Genomic DNA, 21012 nt, shown 5'->3' with positions numbered 1-21012 from the left:
CCACCCTTACTGTGAAGTGGAATCGTATGAGCAGTTCTCCAGTTCTCTGGCACCTCCCCTATGGTCAGAAGCAAATTAAAATATTCAGTCAGGGTCTTTCGTCCCTTGACACCAACAGCCTCCTGTGATACAACTCATTCAGACATGGAGATTGGACCAAATTTATACAGAACAAAGCCTCAAATCCTTGCTCGTATTTTACAGCAATCCGTTCAAGAGCTTCCCAGTCCATGTTCTTGAATTCTATACCTGCCTCCTCCTTCCCCAAAGGAAAATAGATGTGAAGGTCTCATGTAACAATCCATCAATGTTCTCCAGCTTGACACACAGATTGCCCCTTTGGTTTGTAATGGACACTAACTGTTTGCTGATTTTTCTGTTCGACTTGTCCGTGTAGAAAATCGTGGAATTCTTCCTGATCTCGCCTACTTGTACTTCTCCATGTCCCTCTGATATTCAGTCCGCTCTATGTTTCTAAGTTACACTGCAATCACCTCTCATGTTTTGAAACTCGAGATCACAGCCTGAGTTTCCACATCAGACAATCTTGCCATTTTATGGATTAAACTGGATAATACCTTTGCAGATCCTCTGTAGTCAATATATTCTTTCTTAGATTGGGACTCCAAACGATAAAAATACTCTCAGTGTAGTCTCATGAACAAGGGCTTGATTATCCCTGATCAGACCTTGCGACTCTGATTGGAGTTCGATTGGAGTTCTGATTGGAGTTTGAAGAAGGGCTTATGCCCGAAACGTCGATTCTCCTGTTCCCTGGATGCTGCCTGACCTGCTGCTCTTTTCCAGCAACACATTTCCAGCTCTGATCTGCAGCATCTGCAGACCTCACTTTCTCCTCATGAACACTCGATGCAACTGATGCACAACATCCTCTACATTCCAATTACATTCACATTAATGTAAATCTAATTTTTACTTTCCCATTTGTATATATTCTTCCCAATACCTCTCGCTTTAACTTTTCTTATGAGCTTACTGTGTGAGTTCTTTGAAAAAAAAGCTCATGAATATCCGACTATACGTTATCCATTGGTTCTTCATTGCCTATGTCCACAAGAATCATCTTCAAACCATTCTAAAAATATGTTTGCCACTTCTGGTTTTCCTTTCATCGGTACATTCTCACACTCCCCAGTTATGTTGTTACCTTCTAAATATCTAGTAGCATTTTCTTTGTAATCGAGTCCAACAGATACATAACTGCGGATGACAAGATAACTGGTCTGAAGGTCACCATTCTCCAAATTTATCCTTTCTGAAACTATTGGATAATATTTATAACCTTTGCCTTATCCAGTTTGGCTAAATGCCTTTCTGGAATGTGTCGGAAAATAAAGTGACAATCCGCGATGCACTCAACATGTCTATTGCTGCTTCCTCTGAAATTCTTGTATCAAGTACATCTCGTCTGTCAGGTTTATAAATACTCAATCCAGATTTATTTTCAAAGATAGGTTCAACACTGATAAGAATGATCTTAGACTTTAATTACACAAGGCCCATGGTCACTTGGTATTTCTGGAAGAATTTCTGGACCTTCTTTCATGAAGATAGACACAAAGAAACTGTTTATTTTCCCGGCGATTTCTCTGTTCTCTGCAATAAATTATCCTGAACGCACACCAACTGCTCCACATTTGACCTTGTTTTTATTTTTTTTTCATGCAGTGATAGACGCTTTTTAGCAGTCTTCACGTTTTTCTTTCGTTTGCACGCTTTTTCTCTTTTTGATTTTCTTCCCAGTTTCTTCATCATCCTTGCGTCCTACATTTCTCTGAATCCACTGGCTTACTGCAAACTTGGCATTTTTCTAAGCTGCCTCCTTTCATCTAATAGGTAGATGAAGGTGGGGTTGAAAGTGATCGTCGAGGGGAGGGTGGACCAGATTGATAGGAAGGAAGGTGGACACATAGGAACGTTCAAAAGGGCGGTGCTGACTTGGAAGGTTGGAGCGAGATAAGGTGGGATTAGGGGAAATGGGGAAATGGTGAGATCCACTATGATGCCCTGTGGTTGGAGGGTCCCAAGGCAGAAGAGGAGGCTTTCTTCCTCCAGGCTTCTGGTGGCTCGGGTTTGGTGATGGATCAGGCCCAGGGCCCTCATGTCCTTAGCAGAATGGGAAGGGGAGTTAAAGTGCTCAGCTACAAGGCGATGGAGATGTTCAATGTGGCTGTCCCAGAGATGTTCTCTGAAATGATCCACAAGTTGACCTCCTGCCTCGCCAATGTAGAGAAGACCACATTGGGTATAATGGATGCAGTAGATGAGGCGTTTTGTCTCCCTTCATCACCTATTACTTTCAACCCACCTTCATCTACCTATCACAATCCCATCTACCTCCCCCCGCCGTACCCCCTTCTCATTTATCTCTCAGCCCTCTTGGCCCAGAAGCTTCATTCCTGATGAACGGCTAATGCCCGAAACATCGATTTATCAGCTCTTAGTATGCGGCCTGACTGTGCTTTTCCAGCACCGCACTCTTCGACTCTGATCTCCAGCATCTGTAGTCCATACTTTCTCCTCACACTTTCATGGCTGCATGACTCATATTTATAACGGTTACTTCAAATAAAACAAAAATTGCCGTGTACTCAAACAGCACAAAAGAAAACCAACACATTGTGGTCATTGTTCCCAAAAGGTCCTTTCCAGCAAAAGTTTCAATTAGCTTTTCTGATCATTCAACAGCAATTCCTAAATAACCTGATCTCGAGATCAGTGCTCGACAAAATGTTAATGCAAACCATCTCACACGTGGTCACGAAATCCATTTTCCCCAGCATCAGCATTCAATTGGGTTAACACAGTTTAGATATAATTTAAAAAGTACATTATTACAGCAGTACTCACAAATGTGTATATCTCATTTCCTGTTTTATAACATGTCCAGCATTTGTATTGCAGCTTTCACTTTGATATATAACTCCCATCAATGTTTGCTCCTCCTTGCTGTTTTTGCGCTCCACCTTATTAGATTCTGTGGAATCTGAGCGACGTGGGCTCTGGGGAGATTAATGGTGGATATCATCTCGCCACATCATTTGTGATCTTCTCAAACTTTAATTTCTCCAGATCTCCCGTTATGCTGATGGTGAAGAGAAGGACAATTATCTTCCAACAATGCTCTATATTCCCCCAGAGAGCTGAGACTGCTCTAACCTGGGTGGGAAACTTATAACAGGCTGGTAAAGTGTTGCTGCTGCTGTACAGTGTCTTAATGAGATCACATCTGGAGAAGTGTGTATAGATTAAATATACCAACCACTACAGCGGACAGCTGAAATTGACATCCGGAAGCGGCAGGGACAGACCACTATAAACACAGGAGGAAACATCAAAGAAGCACTTCGCAGGAGGCTCCCAAGCACTGATGATGTCGCCTAGCCAGGGGATGAAACGTTTGCAACAAAAACTTCCAGCTCGGCAAACAGAACCACAACAACGAGCACCCGAGCTACAAATCTTCGCACAAAATTTGAACATGAGGAGACCGTTCAGTATATCCACCTGTTGTGGAGAAGTATGAGAAGACCCATCAGCCCCTCAAAATGTTACACAGCAACAGGAAGATTCCATAATCTCCCAATCCTCTAAAGCATCAACATGAGGAGGTCATTCTGGCCTTGGAGATGGCAACATGGGAACACCAGAAAGACATCAGCCCATCGAGTTTGTACACCAGCAGGATGATGAGTCCATTCAGCCACACATGGCTCTTACACGGCATTTGGAGCTGTGTAAAAAGGTTTGCCCATTAAATAGGAATTCAAAGAAAACGCAAAGGGTTTCGAAAGGGAAGAACTTATAATAATGGTATACATTAGGGACTAAAGTGTAACAATAAACTATTGTAATTTAAGGCAAATGGTTAGAGTCCATTCTGCAGGACATTTGCAAAGAAAAAAACACAATTCGTTAGAGTCAACATGGTTTTACGAAGGCTAAATCATGTTTGAATTGTTTGCTTGAGTTACTTGAAGATGCCACAAACAATATGGATCGTGGGAATCCTGGTGATGGAACATATCTGGTCTTCCTGAAGGCATCGGATATGTCACTTCTCCAAAGAGTAAGTGGTAAGATCAGACCACATGAGTTTAGGAGTAATTTATTAGCTTGCTTGAAGGATTGGTTAACCAACAAAATGGAGTCAGATGGAATAAATGTGTCATTTTCTTTTGGCAAATGCAATTTGTGGGGTGCCATTGATTTCAGTTCTCATGCCTCAACCATTTGCAATCGATGGTATTACTGTACTCAGTTGATGGGATAGAAAATTCGGTGCCACATTTTCAGATGATACGAGCATTGGGAGGAAATTAATTCGGAATGATGATGCAAGAGATTTAAAACTATATGGATACTCTGGATGAATGGGCCAACGTTGGCAAGGAAAATTAAAGTGAATATATATGGGCTATTCAAGTTGGCCAGTATAAGAGAAAGACAAAATATTATCTAAATGGAGATAAAGTTCAAAGTGTTTAGGTGCAGAGGGATCTGGGTGTCTGCTTGCATATCACAGAAAACCTGCCTGCGGGTCCTGCATGTAATGAGAAATGCAAGCATAATTTCAGTGTTTATTTATAAAAGGATAGTGTAGAAAGGTAGGGAGTGTTGGTGCAGCTATGCAAGGCATTAGTGAGACTGCAACTGGAGTACAGTTTGGGTGTCCTGCAGAATGAGGTATTTCCATTGGAGGCAATTCAGAAGAGCTTCATTAGATTGATTCCATATTTGAAGTGTTTGTCTTACGAAGAGAAATTGAGCAGTTTAGGCCTATACTTTTGACTTTATAAGAATGAAAGGAGATCTCATTGAGGTCTGCAAAATGCTAAAAGTAATTGAATGTGTCGATGAGGAGTGGATTTTTTTCACGAGTCGCAATCTACAACAAGAGACTAGAGTTTTAGGATGGAGAGATAGCAGGAAAGTGGAACTGAGGCCGTGTAGACATCAGCCTCATCGAGGGGTTGGATTCCTCACAGATGCTCCTTGTTCTTATTCAACTCTTCTACTTTGTTGGAAAGGAATGGGTGAGGAATGTGTATCATACAGGATGCAGGCACTCAGGATAAATCAGTCTCACTCAGTTAGAGAGAATGTAACCAGTAGGGTCACACAGTGACCAGCGCTGGTCCTCAACTATTTACAATCTATATTAATGATCAGGAGGATGGAATAGATATACAGATGCTGAGTTTGGTGATGTCGCTGTGGTCAGCAAGAGATTAAATTATCAAGAGAAGGTGGAGAGTCTGCAAATAGATTCAGAGAGGTAAAGGCAATAGATAATAGTTAGGAAGGTGGAATTTAAGATGATACAAACTGTCATTTCATTTACAGGAATAATAGAAAGCAATATGTTACTGAAATGGAGAGGGATTGCAGGACTTATTGATACTGTGTACTAGGGGGTTCACTCAGATCCGTTCAGACATGGCAGGTTTTGCTCCATCCCTGATCGCCAGCTCCCAGACACTCCAAGTGACCCTTTTGCTCTCCGTACACATGGAATACTTTGATGTGGTTGATTGGCGGTGGGGATGGTGTTTTGAAACGTGCATCAAGGGGACGTAAATTATCCAAGATATATTCAATTCTTTCTACGTGAAGACCCGATGACGATCTTCTGACTGCTTCTGAATGAAGAGGCCGTGACTGCTGCCAGGGCAGGGGATATTCACCAACATGATGTACTGCGCATGCACACACTGTAACATTAACAGGGAGAGTGAGCTCCTTCAGTTCCTCTACCTCTCCCCATTGACATGGATACTCTGCAGATGCCATATACACCATCAGGAATCCCACTACACTGAATACACCCGGCAGCTCCCTGCTGAGGGAGAAACAGTGCTTCTCATCCATCATATATATCCTCCAGCATCGAATGGTTAACATTGATGTTGAGATACTGGGAAATGTTGGATATGTCACTTAGTCCTGCCTGGAAAGTTCTGCATCATAGAAGCTGAATGAAACAGTGACCCTAACAGCCACTGGCAGCACCATCCTCCCCCTGGTGTGAAGCTGCAGGTCGTGTTGAAGGAGGTGACACCGCTCTGTGACCAGCTCCTTGTTCAGTCAGGGCCCCTCACACTCTGCTCCTGGGTCAAGTGGAGCTTGGGATGCTGGTCCTGGAAAACCCGGTGCGGATACAGCAGATCCCATTCCTCACACACACTCACTCCGTGGTTTAAGAGCTTCCCCTATCTGCAGCCTCTGCTCCATTGGTTGTTCATGTTGCAGGCTCAGATGTAGTAACTACAGTCCCCATGCTCCATCCAGAGTTGGGTCGCCAAATCCTCAGGTCTCCCTGAATGTCTGAGGCAACGTACATCACAACCTCCAGCAAACCATCCCCTGCCCCTCCACTAAATATTGAATTACAGGAGCCAGTCAGAAACCCCTCGGTACAAGTGTTGTGAACCAGACCAGATCCCCGCAAAATATTGTAAGAAGGCCGCTTAGACCCAAACCTTTCCTTATTTTGAATATAGATGGGAAGTGTGCCTTACAGATATGTTGTGACTGGTCAAACCACTCGATATTAAGCAAAATATAATCTATTCAAATGCTTTAGTTAAAATACAATCAAAGAAAAGAACATTTCGGGATGGCTTATATGTTGGAACACTTACACAAACATTAGATACCGTACCTTCTTGGTTTACACCGCTTGGCACAAAGATATATTCAAATACAGATCCTTACAGCAGTTTTCCAATCCAGGGGGAAACAACATCAACAGAGATCTCAGAGAGAAAAGCAGCTGGGGATCATGTATTAAAATTTCCAACCTTTTTGGGATCCCCAGCAGCTTCTGGATGCTGCAGCAAAAAATAAAATGACAAACCCTGGTTTGGGAGAGCTGGCCACTGCCCTTCCATCGTTACCACCGTTTTAATGAAACCTAAAATCTCAGTTATTTACTTAAACTGTTTTAAGTCAGATGTTCTGCACCTCTGCCTTTAAAACCTCTCTTCAAAAAAAAACAAGAGAAAATAACCTTTTTACAGTGATAGAATTCTCACAACTCCATCTTTAATACAATAATCCATCAATATACAACGGTGGATTCATTTTAGATCTCCTAATCTTCCTCTATTAGTAGACTGAAATGCATATACATTACATTGACTGTGAGTATATAAATGTTCACAACTAGTTTCGATTTCAGGCATTTTATTCCTGCCAAGTCTCCACAACGTGTCAAAACGTAAGGTTTCTCGCCCTGTCACCTGTGTAATTTCAAACTGAATGGCAGCAATAATAAGCTCAATCGAAACAGACTGGTATTTTTCTCCCGAGACTTCTGCAAAAACTTTACCGGGTCACGATCAGTGATAAAGGTTTGTCTCATGTATGTTATTCGCAATTTAAATGCTGAAATGTTGTAACACCAACACTAAGCTCAAGGCATCTGTTGATATTTCGACTGGACACTCCAAACACACGTCACGTAACGGAGCACTTCTCATCTCTCCAATAGTCCTTCTGAAAGACATAGCTCCTCATGTCTCAGCATAAAAGAGTTACATACTTCTGTACCTCTTAATGCTCTAACCTCTTTACCTGCTATTTCTGGCCTATGCCAGTTGATCTTACTCTCACAGGTATGTGTTTTAAGAAGATCTCACACATTCTTCACAACCTCTCAAATAAACCAATCTTTGATTTCTGAACCCAATCATCATCATCAGCCATTTCTAACCTTGCCATTTTAACTCTCTGCTCTTCCACATGACTTCTCACGACTGCATGAAGTGAATTGTTGAACTTCACCAAAATAAGAATCTCTCTAAGAGTGTCATAGGTTTTCTCTGTTTTAATACCCTTACCCACCTTTCAAAATTACTTTGTTTGATCCTTTCAAACTCAATGTGTGTTTAACCAGGGACCCTTTTTTAGATTCCTGAAATGCTCTCTGTCAGCTTCTGGCACAAGCTCATTTGCACTTCAGATGGCTTTCTTCACCACCCCATACTGGCCAGATACCTCCTCCGATAGGGTTGCAAATACCTATCAGCTCTGTTTGGATAAACTAAATCCACATGGTCACTGGTCACTGCATTTGTTTAGCCACTTTCTCAAATGAAATTCAAAAGGCTTCCCCATCCATCTCATCAAATTTAGATAATGCCTGGATGCATTGAAACAGAACCCCATTAGACCATTGGTTACAATAGGGTTGTTCAACCGCGCTATCCTCCTCATCCCACCGACCTTCTACCTTCATCTCAGCCTTCTATGTCAACTTTCCTCTCTAATTGCTAACTTTTTAAGTTGAAACTCTCTGCTTTTCTTCTGTCCTTTTCACTCTTTCTTCTTCATTTCCTTTTCTTTTATTTCTACTTTTCATCATAATTCAAACTGTTTCAATTCCTTCTCATGTTCAAAGTGCCTCATTTGAAATTGAATTCCAGCCATTTCCAAAGACTCTGATGGCGTTTCCACTAAATGTAATTGTCGAGTTATAGCTGTAATTATCTCTCATTTTCTCACAGACAAACGCAACCCAACCTCCAGCTTGTCTGTCAATTCCTACAGCTTTGCCTTCATTACCTTTTGTAAAACCGCCAACTTCACTTCCTCCACACCCAGAGAACTCTTAATGACTGAAAGTATCTTTATACACAAAACACTGTTTAAACCAACCGAATTCAACATCCACAACAAAAGATGCTAACAGCTACCATACACGACCTTTGAACGCAATAGCCTCCCAGTGCATAATCTCCAGTGTCTGCATGACTTTATTCTGGATTCTCTGGTTTCCTCCCACAATCCAAAGATGTGCATGTCAGGTAAATTGGCCATGCTAAATTGTTTATAGTTTTCAGGGATGTGTGGGTTAGGAGCCTTCGTGGGGGTAAATGTGTAATAATAGGGTAAAGGAATTGATCTGGGTAGGTTACTCCTCGGAGGGTCAGTGTGGACTTGTTGGGTCGAATGACCTGTTTGCAGACTGTAGGGATTGTAATTCTAAACCCAATTTGTTATTATCGATTTAGAACCAAGACATGAGTCCCCATTTTGCTATCGACCAACCAGACTGCCTCAAACTATTTTAAGAGGGTAGCTTGGATGCCAAACCATTCTTATTTTAAAGGTAGATGTGTAGTGGGAGTTCCAGATGTGATGTTACTAGTCAAACTACTCTCCATTAAGCAAAACACAATATATTTAAACACTCGAATGAAAATCCATTCAAAATGACGAGGAATTTAGAATAATTTAACTATTGGAAACCTTCACCGAATGATGGATACAGTACCTTCTACAGATGAACTGTTCCAGTATACTAACATCCCATAAACACACCCCTTGGCAAAAAGGTACATTCAGACATACATTCTTGCATACAGTTCTCCAATCGTGGCGGAATCAGCACTAAGTCAGGTTTCAGAGAGTAGCAGCTGGGGATAAGTTAGTAGGCCGTTGTTACTACTATTTATTAAAAACCCTAAAAGCGTCGTAAGTTATTTACTTGAGCCGTTTTCAGCAGGCAATTTGCCCTTTAAGATCTCTTATTTTTCAAAAAAGGAGAAAATAACTTTTCTTTTAAAGTGACAGCATTGTCACACAATTTAGATGCCTGGTCCTTTTCTCAAGGGGCTTTCTCGTGCTACTGATCGCAAGATCACCTGAGAGGGACAAATTCAGGTACAGACCAAGTTACAAGGATGTGTCTCATAACTTCTGAAACACCCTTGTCCATGGACCATCACATGGGACATACCGGGAAGTGAACAACAGCCTGATAAACACCATTTCACTGTTTCTCAGCTTCACAATGATTGTACTCGATACACTAGGGAGGCAAAAGCAAAGGCCAGGGAAAGATACAGAGGGACAGAAAGATTCACATTAAAGACAGAAACAGACAGTTAATTAACTGAGAAGATGTTGTGGAAATATGGGGAAAAAGACAGGGCAATGGGACTAACTGGAGAATTGAGATCTTCGACAGAAAACTTACAAGAATGAGAACATTGAATAAAGGCATTGTCAGATCAGCTGGAATGGTTTGTTACATCAAATTCTGAATCAGCTCGACAGAACACCACAAACAACATAAACTGGGACAAGATGACAGCCCAGCATGGAGAGCTGTGCAGACTATGCTAGCGTGTTGCTCAGTAAACTGCACTATCTGCCCAGAATAGAGAGTATGGTAAACTTTACTATCATATGCAAACCATACTCGCATCAGATTACTGCCTACAATGGGAAGATTTGCTGTGTGTGTGTGTGTGTTCATCAGAAACTGAGGGAGAGTGCGTGTGTGTGCGCTATAGGCGTGGTTGAATGCGAAACTAATTGTTTGAGAAGGAACGAACATGGAGGGAATTATTTTAAATAAGAACAACTGGCAGGCTTTTTGTTAATCAACAGAGAGAGAACGAGAGAAGTTTCATGGACAGATGAGGTAAAGTGTTAGAGAATGTTAAAATAAAGGCATTGCCAGACACAATAGCAACATACATCGGCATACACATGAATGACAGATGGATGGGAGTTTGGTGTGAGTTCGAATCAGATTTGCTTCGGCAGGTTTGAAGCCGGAGCGTCAGCGGCAGATTTTTGGCTTCATTAAGACTGTATTTCATAGCTTAAGGTTCAAACAGCAGATGCAATAAGCCAGTGAGATATATTCTGGAGTGGTGAGTATTTCAAGTTAAAAATGATCAGGGTATGGTGTCAGGAATCAGCTCATGGTCAAAGGGATCACCCACAGTTGTGACTTGTCTGCTTCAGCCGCAGATATTGGCCAGGGATGGGAGGGAAACAGTGGAAGGAAGTGGAGTTTGTAACCAGAACAGTAGAGAATGATTTCCAAGCTGTTAATATTTAAATAACAAAGGCAATGATACAATAAATTGTAGTTCTCCGCTGAAACTGAGTAGGTCAACATAGAGACCCATGAGTAACAATGTCAGAGCAGAGAGGGAGACAGGAATTGAACACATTAATTGATGTAGTTAGTAGTGGTCTGTGGAGTGAATATATGGATCGAGAGTTTCAACAGGAAGATAATTGGGACAAGAAGTGTAGACTATATGAAAGACCAGTAATACAGTCATAACTCGTTTATAGAAAGAAAAATCTGGACGGTGACACTTACCAGGAACACCGACGATAGCCAGGAAAGGATAATAAAAATATTGAATAATGAGAAGAGTGTAATAGATCCGCATTGATAATGGCCACCAATTCAACATAGAAAGATACCAAACATAAATGGTTAAACTCCTGTCTATTGTTGGAACATGCCAGTCTAATATTCCCAGAATATAATCCATTTTTGGAACATTCCAGTCTAATGTTCTCAGATTCTGGTCTCTCCTCCCCCTCTCTCCAAATCTGCTGATCCCTGTCAGTGCTGTCGGTGATGTTCCCGCCCATGTTATGGAATAACACTTTGAACGGCGCCTATTTATCATTTAAAGATGGAAACCCTCCACTGGAATAATTAGAATCCATGGAGATTGGCATTAATCACAGTCACTGAACAAACACTGGGAAACAGAGCATAGGATACGACAACAGATGAATTTGTACCGCACAACAATCAACAGACAGGAGTATTCCCTCCCAGTTGGGGAACACTTCAGTGGTCCAGGATATTCAACCTCGGACTTTCTGGTGACCATCCTCCAAGGCGGACTTCAGGACAGGCAGCAGCGAAAAGTGGCTGAGCAGAAGCTGATAGCTAATTTCGATACACATAGGGAGGGCCTCAACTGGGAGCTTGGGTTCATGTCACATTACAGGTGACCACCATTGCACTATACACACACACACAGACACTCATATACACACAAATACATACGGACACACATGTACGCAGACACACACACAGACACTCACACACACCCTTACAGATGCACACACACTCCCATACTCACACGGCACCCTCCCAGAGACTTAGACCACTCTACACTCATGCACACACATATACACTCTCTCTCACTGAGAGTCAAAACCCCCCACCCCAGACACGCACACACACTCACACACTCACACATGCACCCCGTCACAGATTTAAGACACTCTACATCACTGCACACATATATACATTATCTCTCACACTCACAACCCCCCAGCACAGACACAGACACACAAACCGATAAAGACCCACATGCATACATATATGTTGTGGGATGAATTTGTACTTGCAGACTTACATTGTAGTTTGCTCAAAATCTGCATGAATTCATGTAAAACTCTGAGCTCAAAAACTGTATGGATTCATGTAAAACTCTGTTATCTCACTTTTCAGATTAGAATCAATCTAAGCATCATGGTATAGACAGAGAACACAGGGGGCTAACACCTGCAACATATTGTCGAGCTAATACTCACTGTTACAGCTAACCTGAGAATGCAACTTTTTTAAAAAAAAAGGTTTTGTGATTTACACATGAAAGAAGTGAAACTATAATGGTATTCGAACAGATGAAAGACCCAACAGACTATCAAGGTATTTTTCAATGTGTAATTTCAGTTACATCACACTGTAAATATTTGCTATGGATTGTGTGCCTTAGAAGTGTGTCTTCCTCTATCATCTGATGAAGGAGCGGCGCTCTGAAAGCTAGTGTGCTTCCAATTAAACCTGTTGGACTCTAACCTGGTGTTGTGGGATTTTTCACTTTGTACGTTCCAGTCCAACACCAGCATCTCCAAATCATGACTGAGCAAACAGGCTCAATTAACCAGTTCCACACATCACTTTTCATATAACTACAAAAGAGAACATTTACTGTGTTTGGATGTAATAGATAATAAAAAATGGAATGGACCATAAATCTTTAAATCTTTTTTTAAACTTGGATCTGAGAGTATTAATAGAACACTGCAGGGGTCTATATATGTTCCACTCTGTTTATGAAAGTAGCAGTTATAAAATATCAGATCGGTTGAATAAAGAAAGGTCGGGTCGGCAAGTTTCTAGATTCCTTATTGACCAGTGTGAGGCTACTCCTGGTTTTAAGTGCCCTGCTACCAAATCCTTTCATAATCTTGAGACAGAGCATTGAGACTCCTGCTCAGCAACAGGCCGAAGCAATTCTGTCCCTATGGGCCTCTTACAGATGGAAAAGAGAAGGCCATTCAGCCCATATTCGGCTGTTTCTACTTGAAAAGGTGGAAATCTAGAATATTGGCAAATTTTGACAACAAGGAGAAAGTGAGGACTGCAGATGCTGGAGATCAGAGCTAAAAAATATGTTGCTGGAAAAGCGCAGCAGGTCAGACAGCATCCAAGGAGCAGGAGAATCGACGTTTCGTGCTTTTCCAGCAATACATTTTACAGCACATTTTGCCAACAGAATCATTCAAAACAAAGAGCTATATCGCTGCAGCTATATGAGGTGTTACTGAGAGGGGACCGGGAGTAAATTGTGTTGGTTGTGTTTCTGTAACGGAAAAGGGATGGACCTCCATCAGATACAGTTTAACGGCTGCTCATAATCCACGGGTTGCTGTCTCATTTAATGTCTCGGGTCTGTTACACAAGGAGAAAGTGAGGACTGCAGATGCTGAAGATCAGAGCTGAAAATGTGTTGTTGGGAAAGCACAGCAGGTAAGACAGCATCCAAGGAACAGGAGAATCGACTTTTCGGGCATAAGCCCTTCTTCAGGAACAAGGACAGGAGGAGGCCATTCAACCTTTCCAGTCTATTAGAGGGCCACGAGGAGCCCATTCAGCCTCTCGAGCCAGTTACAGAGGGTCAGGAAGTGTTTCTTTAACTTTCTGTTACGCAAATATATTAATTTTAAATTAGTTGTGGAATAGGAAAGACCTGATGTAAACATTAAAGTTCTAACTTTGAACAAGGCCAACTTTGAAAGGGATGGTGAGCCCTGTGCAAGGCTAATTGGAATATCCTATTCACAGGTAAAGGGATGGTTGGAAAATGCTAGGCCATCAAAACCTGTTTTCAGAGATTCCAGAGCCAACGTGTTCCTATTGGTGAGAGGGGCAAGGCTCGTGTGTGCAGGGAGTTCTAGATTGCTAGATATATTGATGCTTTGATCAAGGTAAGGAAGGAGGCATATGTCAGGTAAACAGAGCTGAGATAAAGTAAATCCCGAGAGGAGTACGAGGGAAGTAAGTGCATAGTCAATGCGGAAATCGGGCCAGAAAAAATGTGGACATGAGATGGCTTTAAAAATAGTGTTAACGGGGCATTGAAGAAATTCTACAGATCCTTTAGTGGCAAAAGATTAACTAGGGAGAGAACAGGGCCCCTTAAAGATCAGTAAGGCTACCTATGTGTGGAACCACAGCAGATTGGAGGGATACTAAACAAGTATTTCTCCTCAGTATTTACTGTGGTGGAGGTTACAAGAGCGAGAGAATGAATAAATATATAGTGATACATTGAAAAGTGTCTATATTGCAAGGAGGTGTTTGACATTTTAAAACACATAAAGGTGAACAAATCACTGGGACCTGATCAGTTGTATCCCAAATGTTTGTGGGAAGCTAGGAAAGAGATTGTTCAGAATTTTGCTGATATCTTTGTATCATTGATTTCCACAGGTGAGGTGTCAAAAGACAGGAGGACTGCTAACATAGTGTCATTATTTAAGAAAATAAGGAAACCAACAGGTAACTATAGATCGGTGAGCCTGACGTCAATGGTGACTAAATTGTTGGAGGGGATTTTGTGGGAAAGGATCTACATGCATTTAAAAAGACAAGGACTGAAGAGGGCTTTGTACATTGGAGATCACGTCTCACTGATTGGTGTAATTTTTTGAGGAAGTGATGAAGATGATTGACGACGGCAGGACAGTGGATGTTGTCTTTATGGAATTCAGTCAGAAAATCAACATGTTCTACATGGTAGACTGGTTAACAAGGTTAGACTGCCTGGGATCCAGGGAGAGCTCGGTATTTAGATCCAACATTTTCATGAATATTGGAGACAGGGCGTGACAGTGGATATGTCTTCATTAAACTTGGAGACCTGTGACCAGTGGCGTGCTGCAAAGATCAATAATGGGTCCACTGCATTTTGTGACTTTTACAAATCATTTGCATTTGAGTATATGAAGTATGGTCAGCAAGTTTGTAGATAATAACAAATTTGGTGGCATCATCGACAGTGAAGAATGATCTCTCAGACTATAACGGGAGCTTGTTTAGGTGAACCGAGGAGTGGCAGATAGAGTATATTTTAGTTACGTGTGAGGTGTTGCATTTTGGGAAGACAAATCAAGTCAAGACATATCGGTAGTGCCCTGTTGAAAGCTGCCAATGATGGAGAACTCCATAGAAATTATCGAATCCCTACAGTTAGGAAACAGGCTTTTCGGCCCAATCGAGGCCACACCGACCCTTTGAACAATATCCCACTGGCCCTATCAGTCTGAGCCTCCATTTCCCATGGCTAATCCACCTCCCCCACACATCCCTGGATACGGTGCGCTATTTAGCATGGCCAATCTACCCTTACCTTATATCCTTATACTGTCAGAGTAAAACATAGTACCCGGAGGAAGCTCACGCAGACACGGGGAGAATGTACAAACACCACACAGCCAGTCATTCAAGGATGGAATTAAACCCAGGTCGCTGCCCTGTGAGGCAGCAAAGCCAGACTAGTGGTGCAGGTTCTCCGTTCCTTGAAAGTGCCGTCACAGGTAGACAGCGCAGTGAAGAAGGCACTTGGTGCATGCTTTGAGTCGAAACATTTGCATGACAAAATCTGTACAGGACATTGGTTTGGCCACTTTTGTAATATTGCCTTTCATTCTTGTCTCCCTGCTGTCGGAAAGGCGTTGTCAAACTTGAAAGGGTGCAGAAGAGATTTAAAAGGATGTTGCAGGTGTTGGAGGGTTAGAGTTACAAGGAGAGTTTGAATAGGCTGGGACTATTTTCAAGTGTTGAGGCTGAGGGGTGGCCTTAAAGAGGTTTATAAAATCATGAGGGGCATAGATAAGGTAAACAGTCAATGTCTTTTCCCAGGAGAGACGAGTCCAAAATTGGAAGACAAAGGTTTAAGGTGAGAGGAGAAAGATTTAAAAAGGGACATGAGGGACAACATTTTGACACAGAGACTACTGTGTGTATGGATTGAACAGCCAAAGGAGGTGGTGGAGGCAGGTACAGTTACACCATTTAAAAAGCATTTGGATGGATATATACCTGAGAAGTGTGTGGCGGGAGATGGGCCAATTGCTGGCAAGGGGGACGAGATTAATTTAGGATATTTGGCGGTATGGATGAACAGACCGAACGATCTTTTTCCTTGCTGTACATCTCTGAGAGTCTATTGACTCTTCAGTGTATAACACTGGAACAGGAGGAGTCTATTCAGCTTCTGAATTCTGCCAGTCGGCTTGTTTGCTCAATTACAGAGAGTCAAATACAAAAATACATCATTCAGATTTTGATGGTGTTTTACAGAAACAGGGGAAAGGTCTTTCGTCAAGAAAAAGCTGTAAAGAATGTGAAGAGGCCATTCAGTCGCTCACCTCAATTCCACAGGAGCGGCGGGTGAGCGCAGAGCTATTGGAGCCTGTTAATCAGGAGCAGGGGAAGGGCATGTATTTTCACAAACTTGGGATCAGGAGGCAGTCATTCAACTACTTGAAACTGGGACACAGGAACAGGAGACTCAACCGTTCGAGACTGGGACACAGGAACAGGAGCCAGTTATTTTACTGCTCAAAACTGGGGCACAGGGTAATCTGGAGGCTATTGAGGCCTGAGGATCATGTTACGCAGGAACAGGAAGAGGTGACTCACTCCCCACCAGTACGGGACACTGGGAGAGAAGGGGAGTTTGCTTGGAATAAACATAAATATATGAAAAAGTTTTATTAGTAGTCCATTCAATCCTACCCCACCACTCACTAAGACCACTGCTGATCTGATGGTGATTCCCTCATTCCATTTTACGGAGATTGTCCTCTCTGCAGCCTCTGCTCCATTTTTTTGATCATGTTGCCGACACAGATGCTGTAACAACAGTCACCATGACTCATCCAGAGGGCTGGGTCGAACCAGATGAGTCATTATTTGAAGAGTCCAATCAAAATAATTAAAACACAAAATAAAGGCATAGCCAGATATTTAGTTCTCTCACATTCGCAATCCAACTCACATAACCATCCCATCCATTACATATTCAGAATGGACCACTGTGTAGATCCGGCCAGTGTACTGCTGAATGCAACCCAGCTATGTGCAGAGTGAAACTCTGTGCAGCCCACACCAATGCTTGATCTATAATCCTGGGCTAAATGTCCAGCGTGGAGAGCTGTGCAGTCTGCACTGGTTCATTCATATATAAACCCAGGCTGTTCCATTTTTCGGTAACACTGTGTTCGATCGCAGCCCAATGTGGGGAAACTTGCAACCAATGTTGGAACTGACAGGATGTGCAGCTCCCATCCATTTACAGCTCCATTTCTCCAATGTGTCTTGACACGCGATGCTGCAAATATGAAATTCACTGCGAGGAAGAGATGTAAATGGAAACAATTTAAATACCAATAGTTCTGATTAAGGTGCGCATCACTCTAGTATTTGAAGATGAAATAACTGAGATAATATCCAATGAGATTTTGTAAATGATGCAAACAAGTAAGGGGGGTGGTAATGTTACAGCATTTGCATTATAAGCCTTCAAATAATCAACGGGAATTAGAAGAACAAATATGCAGGGATACTGGCGTGACTTGCAGGAGCAATAGGGTTGTCATAATAGGTGATTTTAATTATCCTAACATAGACGGGGACTTACAGAGGGTTAAGAACTAAGATGGAACGTAATTTGTTAAGTGTGTTCAGGAAAGCTTCCACAAGCAGCATGTAGCGGGTCCTACACGGGAAGGGACAAAGTCGACCTCCTGTTGGGAAATAGGGCAGGATAGGTGACGGAGGTAAAGTGGGGGAGCATTTTGGGAAAAGTGACTAGAGCTGTATTAATTTTAAAATAGTTATGGTAAGGACAAAATTGGCCCACAGATTCAAGTTCTAAATTGAGGCAAGGCGAATTTTGTTGGAATTAGGCAGGGGATTGCAGGGCTTGATTGGAGTAGTTTGTTTCCAGGTAAAAGGATCCCAGGCAAGTGGGAGGGCTTCAAAAGTGAGATAGCTCGAGTTCAAGGTCGATATGTTCCTGTGAGGGTGAAGGGAAAGTGAGGCTGGAAGAGGGAACCCTGGATAACAAGAGATATTGAGGCTCTGACCAGAAACAAAGGAGGCGTCACTCAAGTACAGTCATCTGGGACCAAGGGATTCTCTGGAGGTGCACAGGGGATACAGGAGTTTACTGAAGAAGGAAATCAGCAGCGCTAAAGTGGGGTATGAGATAGTCTTGGCTGAGCAGATTAGGGTGAATCCAAATTCACTATAGTAAAGAAAAATAACACACAGAGAGAGAATACGACGCCTTAAAATCCAAAATGGGCATGCATGTGTAAAACTTCAAGAGATGGGTGAGGTCCTCAATTTCCCCTCTGTGTTTATCATGAAGAAAGACATGAAGACCTGTGACTTTTGGGAGGTTAGTTGTGATATCTTGGTACAGTCCATATCACAGCAGAGGTGCTGTTGGACATATTAGAATGCACAAAGTCAGATAAATCTCTTGGTCCTGACTGGATATATCTAAGAGCACTGCACGAGGCGAGAGAAGATAGTTCAGGGGTAAGGTCCCAGAAGACTGAGCAGTAGCAAATGTAGTGCCCTTATTCAGAAGGGCTGCAAAGAAAAGCCTGGGAAATACAGACCAGTAAGCTTCACATCTGTCTCTGGAAACCACTTGAGAAGGTTGGGAGATATAAGATATGCATGCATTTGGGAAGACAGAGTTTGACTAGGAGCAGTCAGCATAACTTTGTGCATGGCAGATCATGCCTGACAAATTTTGTTAGACTTTTTTGAAGAAGTGACCAGGAATGTTGACGAGGGCAGGGTGGTGGACATAGTCTATATGGATTTCAGTAAGGCCTTTGATAAGGTTCCACATGGTAGGCCGCTCTGGAAGATTAGATTGCATGGACTCTAATTTAAACAGGCAAATTGGCAACACAGTTGGCTTGACGTCATGAAGCAAATGGCTATGGTAGAGTTATGCTTGTCGGACTGGAGGCCTGTGACTAGTGGAGTGCCTCAGTGGTCTATCCTGGGCCCATTGCTGTTTGTTATCTATATCAATGATGTGGACCAGAGTGCACAACGCAAGGTTAGTAAGTTTGCAGGTGACACTAAATTAGGAGACATAATTTACAGTGAGGAACATTATCAGAAATTGCAGCAGTACCTTGATCAGCTGGGGAAGTGGGCTGAGAAATAGCAAATGGAGTTTAATATAGATAAGTGTGACGTATTGCATTTTGGAAAGTCAAATCCAGGTAGGAGTTTAATGATGAATGAGAGGGTCTTAAGGAGTGTAGTGGAACAAAAGGACGTTGGAGATCAGGTGCACAGTTGTCTGAAATTTGAGTCACAGATACACAGGACAGTGAAGAAGGCTGTTGGCACACTGGCCCTCATCAACGCATTGAGTATAGAAGTTGGGACGTTATGTTGCAATTATACAGGATGGTGGTAAGGCTGCAGTTGGAGTATTGTGTTCAGTTTTGTTCACCTTGCTCTAGAAAGGATATGATTGAACTAGAAAGTATGCAGAACGAATTTCCGAAGATGTTTCCTGGGCTAAAGGTTCTAAGTTATAGGCAGAGGTTGGACAAGTTAGAACTTATTTCATTACAGCGTAGGAAACCGAGGGGGTTCTTATAGAAGTGTAACTCTTATAAAATCATGAGAGGCGTGCATGGGGTGAATACTTCAAATTTGTTTCCAAAGGTTGGTGAATCGAGGACTAGAGGGCATCAAGTAATGTTTGAAATGGATAAAAAATATTAAAAGGAAACTGAGGGGCAACCTTTTTACATAGAGTGTGGTACGCATATGGACTGAGCTGTCAGTGGAAGTGATTGAGGTGGGTATAATAACGACATTGAAAAGGCAATTGGACAAATACACAGATAGGAAAGAATTAGAGGGATACAGAGCAAGGGCAGGGAAATGGGGTCAGTCTGGATGTACATTTTGGTTGCCATGGACCAGCTGGGCCAAATGGACAGTCATACTGGCAGTCTCGTGCAATATGACTGTAAATGAGTGTGTTTTGGGGTGGAGACAGGATGGGGGGGGGGGGGGGGGGGTGGGGAGACTGAGATAAAATGTCATGGAGGGATATGTTCACAGGTTTCAGAATGAAGACATTTCGATAGTATCATCCAACACTGGTCAGTATTTCGAAGAATTATGAGTGAAAGGGATATTGCTGTGAGTTCAGGCGATGGAGAGTTTTGGATGAGCATTTGTTCTGCAGCTTTGTAACTGGAAATGAGGACAGCAGAGTCTTCACCACACTGGGCTGAATCTAACAAAACACTGTCGCAGTGACATTTTCATTAAGTGTGACAGAGGGGTTGGCTACACAAGGCCGAGCTCGTTTCCTGGTGCTATCTTACCAAACTCATCTCATTTACTACCCACCCCACTCCATAGTGTCCCTTTCATACAATTCTAGCCCCATTCTGCCACCCATCATGAGTGGAGGTACTCATAATCGCCTGGATGCCCCTGGATATTCTGTGATCCGTGACACTGGTGCCATATTTAAAAGGCCAATGGGCACACGGTTGTGATTTCTCAGTTTGGAGCTGCCCTGCACATTTTCCCCAAGCATGGCAGCGAAGTGGAAATTACACCACGGTTTGTCGACAGCAGCACGGAGGTCCTGGTGGATGGGCTAGTATAAAAGGGGACCATGCTCTTCCCAGAGGGGGCCACACTACCAGACCCACCGAGCATGGTCTGTTCTCACTACCCAGCTCAGTGCAGTATCTGCGGTCTGAAGAAATGTCCATCAATACAGGACAAGCATCAATAACCTTCCCCACTCTGTAGGGATAAGGGTCACCGTATTCTCTCTGCTCCCTGACACT

Source organism: Chiloscyllium plagiosum, unplaced genomic scaffold, assembly GCF_037043375.1.
Source record: "Chiloscyllium plagiosum isolate Xiang-an unplaced genomic scaffold, Cpla_swu_hap1 HiC_scaffold_36, whole genome shotgun sequence".
Classification (NCBI taxonomy): domain Eukaryota; kingdom Metazoa; phylum Chordata; class Chondrichthyes; order Orectolobiformes; family Hemiscylliidae; genus Chiloscyllium; species Chiloscyllium plagiosum.
The sequence above is the reverse complement of the archived record's forward strand: the minus strand, read 5'-3'. Positions refer to the sequence as shown.